Source organism: Marmota monax, unplaced genomic scaffold (genome assembly GCF_021218885.2).
Source record: "Marmota monax isolate L192 unplaced genomic scaffold, Marmota_monax_Labrador192_F-V1.1 WCK01_AAM20220418_F8-fsc00026, whole genome shotgun sequence".
NCBI classification, from domain to species: Eukaryota; Metazoa; Chordata; class Mammalia; order Rodentia; family Sciuridae; genus Marmota; species Marmota monax.
In genome coordinates, this window is record NW_026693108.1 from 12,178,607 (window position 1) to 12,188,404 (window position 9,798).

A 9,798-nucleotide genomic window follows, 5' to 3' on the forward strand; every position below is an offset into this window, starting at 1 on the left:
CAGTGTCCAAATCAGAACAATGCACATAGCACCAAGGAGAGTCAGACCAACTTAACAGAGACAGACATTTCAAAATAGGGGAGAGTATTCCTGGCAGAGGTTGCAGCCTCTGCATCTTTCTACGATCTCAAAAATAAGGTTATTGGACTGGAGCTGGAACCCAGTGGTAAAGTGTTTGCCTAACACACGTGAGGCACTGGGTTCAACCCCCAGCACCACATTAAAAAATAAAGTTATTGTGTCCATCTACAACTATATATATATATATATATATATATATCATGGTTATTTGGGGAGAAGGTGTGTTGGATGACAGGACCTGGTGCTGTACATGCAGCTGACGTTGAAGTATGGAGAGTCTTACGTGTCCATGCAGAGTTTGAGATTTATCCTGAGGCCAATGAGATCTCCGTGAGGTTTTATCTTGCTAGTAAGATATAAAGGATGTGAGTTCTCAAAAATAATTTCACCTCAGTAAAACTGAGAGGGTGTGGATGCTAACCAGGTCCACCCCTGAGGTGTCTCCATGACTGTCCACCTAGTCGTCCCATCCATTTGCTGAACTGTAGAATGGAGACAATCCCTACCCCATGGACACATTGTGTGACAGTGTCTCTGAAACTACCCGTCGTGGTGCCTGGCCCAGCATGGACTCGCAGACCATCTTGACTGGGGTGCAGAGACTTTACATACACACATTTTCTCCCTAAGAACCCTTTCCAAGACTGCTCCAGGGCAGGCACCTTGGTAAGTGGGATTGCTCTGCCTAGGAATCTGGCTCATCTTTTGCACACTGTGCTCGGTGGGACCTTTTATGACCCATACTCCGTCTCATTGCCTGAGAAACCCACAGGGAGTCAGGTAGGACGTTGCCGGCTAGGTCATGGTACGCAGGGGCTTGTTTCATTTCTGTTGACTCTGCTATTCCTAAATGCCATCTGGTCTCCTTCTGGACCACTTGTTCCTAACATGTTCTAATACCAGAATAGGGGGCCCTACACAGCTGGGGGCTCAGTGGACACAGCAGGAATATCTGCCTGAGATGAATTCTAGGGCAACCCAGGTAACTAACACAAAGGAATTCCCTTTCTAGAGAATAGGCAGCATCTTTACAAGGTGACGATATATCACAGAAGTCGGGAGCATGTGGGTTTCCTGCAGATGAGCCTCTGTGACTGCCTGTCCTTCTCCAGGGGATACGGTCCTCTTCTCCTGCCTCTTTTATCTTCCATGTTAAAATATACAGCTGCAGTCCTGCCTTTCTTGACATATTGAAGTCCACATGTTTTTTTGTGTGTGCCTGTTACTTGGGGCTCTGATATTCTGCTGCTGGGTGTGTACATTGGTGCACAGACAGGGAACCCTGGGTGCTGTGCTCCTGAGCCGTCCTCCACTGCAACCCTAGGATGCAAAGTGATTTTTTGTTCTCCCTGTTTCTCTTCAGGAGCTGTACTTAGGGTCTTTGTGCCCTGGGCACAGTGACTTCAGGGAACACCTCCAGCCCTTTTATTTTAACATCAGAAAAGCCTGGACTGCCCTGGGTGAATCAGCATGATTTTATTTTTAGCTTTTGTTTTTGTTCTTTTAAATAAGTACAATATTACATGTTAATCAAAAATGTTTTAAATGTTTAGAAATAAGGGAATGTTAATTACCCAATTTGATTATTGCATGCTGTATACATGTATCAAATCATAACACTGTACCCCATTTGTACTGTTAAATTTAACAATAAATATAACAAGTAAAAAAAAAAATCAGACAAACAATGTGAATGCTTTTGATCCTGCATCTCTTTTCTTCACCCACTAGGTAGCAGACAGCTAAAACTGGAAGCTACACCTCTAGCAACGAATTTTACCACTTAGATTATTTCCCTATATCACTCTCTCTCTATCATGGTTCCATACCTATACTTTATACCAAGTATAGATTGCTACAGATACATAGGGAAACTATTGGGCATTACACAGTGAAATTGATCATACATATAATCTCACAACCTGGCATTCTGCACAATATATTTTACAGGTGTTTGTAAAAAGACATCTACAATGTTCACAGCATCGATAACCAAAAGCTAGAAACAACACAAAATGTCCATCCTTGGTTGATTGAAACAGTGCACTGTGGAGTGTTTGCACATGGAAGCTGTCCCATGAGAGCACACCTGTCCATGTGCACAAACAGCACACACATCATTCTGATGAAAGAAACCAGATGCTAAAAGGCTACACACTGTGTGATCTCATTTACATCAAGTTCAGAAACAGGCAAACTCATCTTTGGCATTGGTGACTGGGAAGGGTGTGAGGCATGTCTCCGGGGCTCTGGGAATGTTCTAGATTTTATTTATGTGATGGTTGGGTGGATGGGCTCAGGTGGGTGAAAATCCCTCCAGCTGTATGCTTATGATTCAGTTAAAACCTCCAATTTTTCTAACTCATAGATTTTTTAAAAAACATTGAGATACAACCATAAAATTTACCTAGGTGCGCAATTCTGTCATTTTTAACATAGTCACAACTTGTACATCCCTCACCACTAACTGCAAAACATTTTTTTTTCATTGTTCCCTAAAGAAACCTTGTACCCACTGAGTCACCCCCGTTCCCTCCCCCAGATCCTGGTAGCCATTAGTCTACTCTGTCTCTACAGTTGTGCCCAACTGGGCATTTGTGTGGGCGGGTTCGTGTGCATGTGGCCTGTGCGTGTGGTTCTAGGCACTAAGCTAGTGTCCAGGTTGCAGCGCGTGTCCGCATGTCCTTCCTTTAATGGCTAAATCGTGTTCTGTCGTGTGGAAGGACCAGGCCTTTTCTGCTCATCAGCTGATGGATGTTTGCAGCGTTCACTTCCTGGCTACTGTGACTGTTCGTGTTCAAGTTTTTGTGTTTTCAGGTCCCTAGTGACACACCCAGGAGTGGAAGTGCTGGCTGCAGAGCTGGATGGCACATCCTTGTGTTTTCTCTGATCTTAGGAAGAAAGGACCTGTTGAAAAGTTCCCTTTATTCCCAAGTGGTTGAGTGTGTTTAACAGGAGAAGATGTACTTTGTCAAATGCTTCTTCTGTGCCCACTGAAATTACGATGTCAGCTGTCCTATATTCTACTTTGTTAAATTGATTTTTGTGTGTTAAACCTTACGTTCCTGGGATAAATTCCACCTGGATGTGTCAGGTAATCCTTTGTATATTTTGCTAGACCCAATGTTTTGTTGAGGAAATTTCTATTTTCATATGGGATAGTGGCCTGCAATTTTTTTTCTGGTGACCTCTTTACCTGGCTTTCATATTGAGGAAAAGCAGGCCTCTGAAGAGTTTACGTGTTTCCTCTTCTTTTTCTTTTTCTGTTTTGTTTTTGTTTTTGTTTTTTGGTATTACTTCTTTAAATGTTTGGTAGAATCACCCATGAGGTCATCTGAGCCTAGGCTTTTGTTTCGGGAACATTCTATTTGTTTCTGTTTTGTGGTTTTAGGGATTGAACCCGGGTGCTCACACGTTTTTAGGGAGTCTTGGATGACTAATTCAATTCCTGGATTTATTGTCTACTCAGATTTTCTGTTTCCTCTTGAGTCTGTTTCAGTAGTTTGTATCTTTCTAGGAACTTATGCTTTTCATTTAGATTACCTACTTGTAAGGTGGGCAATGTCCCTCTTTAATTTTTCCTGCTCATTATTTAAGCACTCCCTGTCCCCTCCCCCTAATAGCACTTAAAGCTGATTGATGACTTAAATCTTTGTAAATTGAACACCAAAAAGTAGATTTTCCACTTCTGAGTAAATTCAAAGAAAATAAAAGGAAATGGTAAACAGACAGCAGGAATTAGAAAATGAATAAAATAGATGAACTTTTTTTTTCCTTTTGAGACAGGGTCTCCTTAGGTTACCCAAGTAGTTCTCAAACTCACAAAATCCTGCCCAGACTCTTGAGAATCTGGGATGACAGGCACATGCTACCATGCCTGACTGAAAGAGAGGAACTTCTTTGAGTAAGACAGAAAACATGGAACTTAGGCCATTTCTATAAAATTATCCTTTAAAAATAATCAAACATGGAGCCTGGGGTTGTGGCTCAGCGCTTGCCTAGCAAGTGTGAGGCACTGGGTTCAATCCTTAGCACCACATAAAAATAAATAAATAAAGGTATCTTGTCCATCTACAACTAAAAAAAAAATTAAGTCAAACCTGGGAAAATTTAAGAATTTCATAAAGATATGTATAGCATTTGTACTTGTTTGCCAGTTGCTTGAAATAAAATGTTTCATTGTTTTAAAAAAGGTCTTCCTAAAAAGGCGTCTTTCGCCGTCTCTGAGCACACAGCACACATGGAGGGGAGTCACTGGCAAGAGTCCACTTGTCTACGCAGCTCAGGGTGGGGGTGTGCTCACACGTGTGTGCAACATGTTAAAGACTGCCCAGTCCATCCACACTCCCTATCCCCTTGACCTCTGGCTGGATATTCGGAGGCTCCTCTGTTGGTCTCCTCTCCCTGGTACTTTTCCTGAGAGTCCAGAAGTCCCAGGATCTGTTAAAACACAGTGAATCAGCACTCACTGACTCTAAGACACCGTTTCCATCTAAGGGAAGATTCATGTTTTCACTTAATTGTAGAGATTTCTTTTCTTAGTGATCCAAGGTGCTTCCCTCCAGGGTTGGCAGCTTAGATTTGGAGAAATACAGCTGGCAAGCAGACAGACAGGGACGCTCAATGCTTCTGAGAACTGTGGCTCGACTTGATTCAACCCCGGGGTGTCTAGAGCCCCTCAGCCACTAACACCTTCTTAAATACAGCAATGACACAGCCACTTGTTAGATGCCCACACTGAACACACACTATCTTTCCTGATAGCGTGAAAGATCATTTTCCCTATTTACAGAGAACAGAAAGTGAGGGTTCAAGAGACTCGCCAGGCCACACACTGTTGACCAAATGTGTGGGCTTCTGCCCCTCCCCCTCATATGAACACTCCCCTGCTCCCCCCACCCACCCCTCCAGCCCAAGGGTGTGCGTGGATTCCTTGTGAGTCCTCCAAACTGGAGCCTCCCTTTCTCCATCCAAGGACTCTGTTACCACAGACACAGCTGACAAGCTCAGCAGTGGCCCTGGGAGTTCCAGCTGGAGGGCACTCGGCGGTGGCTGCGTGCTCTGCATGTGTAGCTGCAGTGTACAGGGTGGGCCGCACCTTCTGTGGTAGTGGGAGCAACAGCTGGAACAAGATTGGCGCCAGGATGACAGGCGATGAAGGAAGAGGAAGGCAGGTGGCCGCAGAGCCGCATCTGCCTCAGAGGGCTTCTTGCTTAGGTCCCCATTAGCAGACACCACTACTAGTCTTGGAAATAGATCCTCTAAAGCAGTGATGACATTAGATATTCTTATGTTTATGTGATTTGTTTTCATGTTCAATACATTTGGCTCATTACTTTTGTACACTGTGGGTACAAGAAAAATCTCTCTAGAAAGTAATTTGGCAATGTGTATGAAGAGAATTGATTTTTGTTTTTTTTTATTTTGTTTTTGGTACCAGGATTGAACCCAGGGGCACTTAACCATTGAGCCACATCCCCACATCCGCAATCCTTTTTATCTTTTATTTTGAGACAGGGTCTTACTAAGTTGCTTCAGGTCCTGCTAAGTTGCTGAGGCTGGCTTTGAACTTGTGAACCTCCCGCCTCACTCAGCCTCCCAAGCCACTGAGATGTAGGCCTGCATCACTGTGCCTGGCTAAAGTATTTTTATATCCTTTGATGAAGCAAATCCAATTCTAGGAATGTATACTGGGGAAATCACTGGAGAAACAAATGTTTCTTTACCAGAATGTTTACTGCATTGTTGTTGATGAGGTCCCAAAGTAGAAACCAACATAGAGGCCCAAATAGAAGGAATTTACAATGAAATACTTGCACTCATTAGAAAAATAATTGTAAGACAACTTTGAGACGTGGAGAAGTGCTCATGACATATAGCTGAATAAAAATGGAAGATCATAGAACATGTGTGGTATGAGCCAATGTTGCTCAGTTTACTAATTTGTTTGAAGAAAAATTCTGCGAAGAAGTAGAATAAAATGGCAACGTTAGTTATATGTAGATTTTTTTCTTAACACTTTTCAGAGTTTTCATAAATAATTTTATAATGAAAATATATTACTTTTACATTCAGAGGGAAAAATGTACCTTTTTAAAAATGTCCATTTGATTTTGCTGATAATGTGGGGATGACTATCTTATCTCCAGGAAGGATGTTAGCTTTTCCCAGTCACTGGGCTTAGAGAACCTGTGTATATGCTTAAAAGAGAATTTCCCAGGCACTTCCTGTCAAGAGCAAATACTACCTTCTAAATAGGCCAGGAGAGGGGTGTTAATACCTCTCTAATCCCGATTAGATCTGCTCATTGTCACTGAAGGTAATACATTAGGATCTTAGGACATTATCTCCCCCAAAGATGAGAAACTAGTATTGGTCTGTTTTACAGATAAGAAACCTTCCAGAGAATTCTTTTTTACTCTATACTTATTGATCAGTGAAATCAAAAGTAAAACTAATTGGGTCATGGTCCATGTGTTGGCTTTACTGCTTATCTGTAGGATATTCAGGAAGTAGAACTCCCAAAGTGGTACAGTGGTCTAAGATTTGTTCCAGAAAAACTTGTTTCCAGAGATCAGTGACATATTAAGGTAGTGAAAGCCACTCTTTTTCTCTAGTCTTGGACTCTCAAATCTAAAAGAAAATGTTAGAATTATAGTTCCCAAGAAAACTTCTGGAACCACAAAAGAAGGAAATTTATTCACCAAAGGATAACTGAGGAATTATGGCAAAAAGACCAATGGTGATAACTAATATCTTTAAGAATAAAATTGTTGGGGCCGGGGATGTGGCTCAAGCGGTAGCGCGCTCGCCTGGCATGCGTGCGGCCCGGGTTCGATCCTCAGCACCACATACAAACAAAGATGTTGTGTCCGCCAAAAACTAAAAAATAAATAAATATTTAAAAAAAAAAAAGAATAAAATTGCAACTACAACAAATGTAAGGAGAAATGACAGATCAGAATGTAAATGTTTTATGCTAGAAATAACACCACTGATGGAAACCTTTCCCATAACATGGGAAAGGAGATGGATTGTAGGGTGGGTACATTTGTTGGTTGCTACTTGCTGGGAGTCAAAAATACCACTTCAGTACTGTGGGGAAGTTGTTCCAAGACCTCTTCAAATACCAAAATCTGAAGCTACTCACATCTCATATATAAAATGGCATAATATTTGTATATAATATACATATATCCATATACTTCAAATGTCTCTATATTATTTATAATACCTGAAACAATGTAAACACTCTGTAAGTAGTTGTTATACTGGGTTCTTTAGGGAATGATGATAAGAAAAACCCTGTATACGTTCAATTTTTTTCCTAATATTGTCAATCTATGGTTATTTAAATCTACAGAAGGGGAACCACAGATGTGGAGAATCAGCTGCATAAGCACATGTGTTGGTAGCACATAAACACTGAAAAGGAGGACTTCACTCTCCAGGTGTAAGGAAGACACCGCCTCACATCCTAGGGAGTGACGGAGACTACCTCAAGAGGTCGGTGGCTAAGGGCGCTATCTAATTATACTTGTAAGGTAACTGCCAATACAAGGATACAGGTCTTCCCCCATCAGGAAAAACTAAGTCCCCCAAAGTACAAAGAACGAAAACTCATGGAAATGCTTGCTTATAATGGGTGAATTTTATAGTATGTACATTATATTTTTTAAAGCTGTTTTAAAATACAAGGAAAATGATCACATAATGAGAAGCTTTCTTAAAATTATGAAAACATAAAATATAAAAGAATATAATTGAGTTAAAATTAAACATCTCTAAATGAACTTACCTGTTTAAAAAAAAAAAAAACACAAAAACTTTCCTGTGGGCTCACAAAGCAGGTATCAGTGCCATGCTTTTTGCAAGAGACACGTCTAAAGCAAAGCAAGAAGCAGTTGCGAAAGATCGGGAACAAAAGGGTGGGCAAAATGTCTTTCTCAAGTCCAACTTCTTTTAAATGATTCTTGCCCAGAGGGGCGCAGTGGCACATGCCTGTAATCCCAGCAATTCAGGAGGCTGAAACAGGGGCATTGCAAGTTCAAAGCCAGCTTCAGCAACTTAGCAAGACCCTGTTTCAAAATAAAAAATAAAAAGGGCTGGGGGTATGATTCGGTGGTTAAGTGTACCTGAATTCAATCCCCAGTATCTTTCAATCAATCAATCAATCTTGCCTAGCACAGCTGAACAAATCTGATGGTCTCTTATTAAAAAGTGACTAATACGTGTGTTAATCTTATTCCATCTGTATTTTTAACATCTCTGTATTACAGAGCACTTTCATATATGCTATCTCATGAAACCTCTTTGTAACTTGATGAGTGGGCAGTATTATTGTTTTTACAGCTGGGAAACCCATATATGGACAAGGAAGGTGACTTACCCAAGTTCACACAGCTGGTGCTGGTGGAGCTGATTCAGTCTCAGGTCTTCAGGCCTGCTTATCTCCTACCCTGTCTCCCACACGGCTCCCTCGGGAATAATCCTGAGCAAGCAGGTGGGGGGGGGAGGGGGAAGGCTTCATGCAAATCATTCTCTCTTCATGATAAAACTTGCTGCCATTTTGAATACTTCTCTATTCTGTTGGACTCCTAGAACTAGACCTTTTATAGATTATTTCTTAACCCACCCAGCCACCATGAATTGAGGGTCATTACCTACATTGTTACATTTGAGGAAATTGAGGCTCAGAAAGGTTGAGCGTCTTGTGCAGCTTCACACAAAGTAAGAAAACAGACCTCGATCAGTTAAGACTGCTGCTAAAACCTGGGGGGTGTCCAGTGTGTCACCAGCCATGCTGTTATCAAAGGTTAGGACAGGGAGGGGAGAAAAGCACTTAAACTTCCTGGGTGCTATGGCATCTGCCTGTAATACCAGTGACTCAGGAGGCTGAGGCAGGAGGATCACGAATTCAAGGCCACCTTTGGTGATGTAGCAAGACCCTCTCTCCAAAAAAAAAAAGACAGATCTAAGGATGTAGCGCAGTAATAAAACAACCCTGGGTTCAATCCCTAGTAACAGGAAAAAAAAGAACACTTAAACTTAACCATTTACCCTTATACAATTTAATGTGTGTGTGTGTGTGTGTGTTGCTGGAGATTGAACCCAGGGCCTTGTGCATCGAGGCAAGCACTCTACCAGCTGAGCTATATCCCCAATTTAATACTTTTTTAGATGACAAATACCACCCAGCTGGCCAGGCAGGCATGCAACCTGTGCTGTCGCCCAGGACCAGGCACTCTGAAGGGTGCTGGACTCCACCAAGCTCTGTCATCTCCTTCCTAGAATTCATAATAAGTTGACCTGTGGGTTTGTGTTTTGCAGGTGGAGTCGGAGGGGCCACTGGAGCAGCTTGTGAGTAGAGGAGTCAGCAGGTGCATGCCCTTCGCCATTCCTCGCTGCCCACTGTCACACAGATTGCAGGGCCTCAGAGTGGACCTATGATGGTGGATTCGGTGACTGAGGACAAAGTAGGGGTGTGACATCTGCGACTGGGTTAACTAACCAGCAGGGGCCACGCTTTTCATTTCAACCAGAATTTTCTTTGAATGTAGAGAAAAAATAACAATGTTCTAGAACACCACCAACCAGGGACTCCTGTCCTACCCTGTCCTACTTGTGTTAATTCCCTGGGTCAGCAGTGGCTTATCTTGAAAGCAATGGCATGATAAAGATAAAGCTACCTCAAGTTCCTTTTCCTTTCAAGCCTCT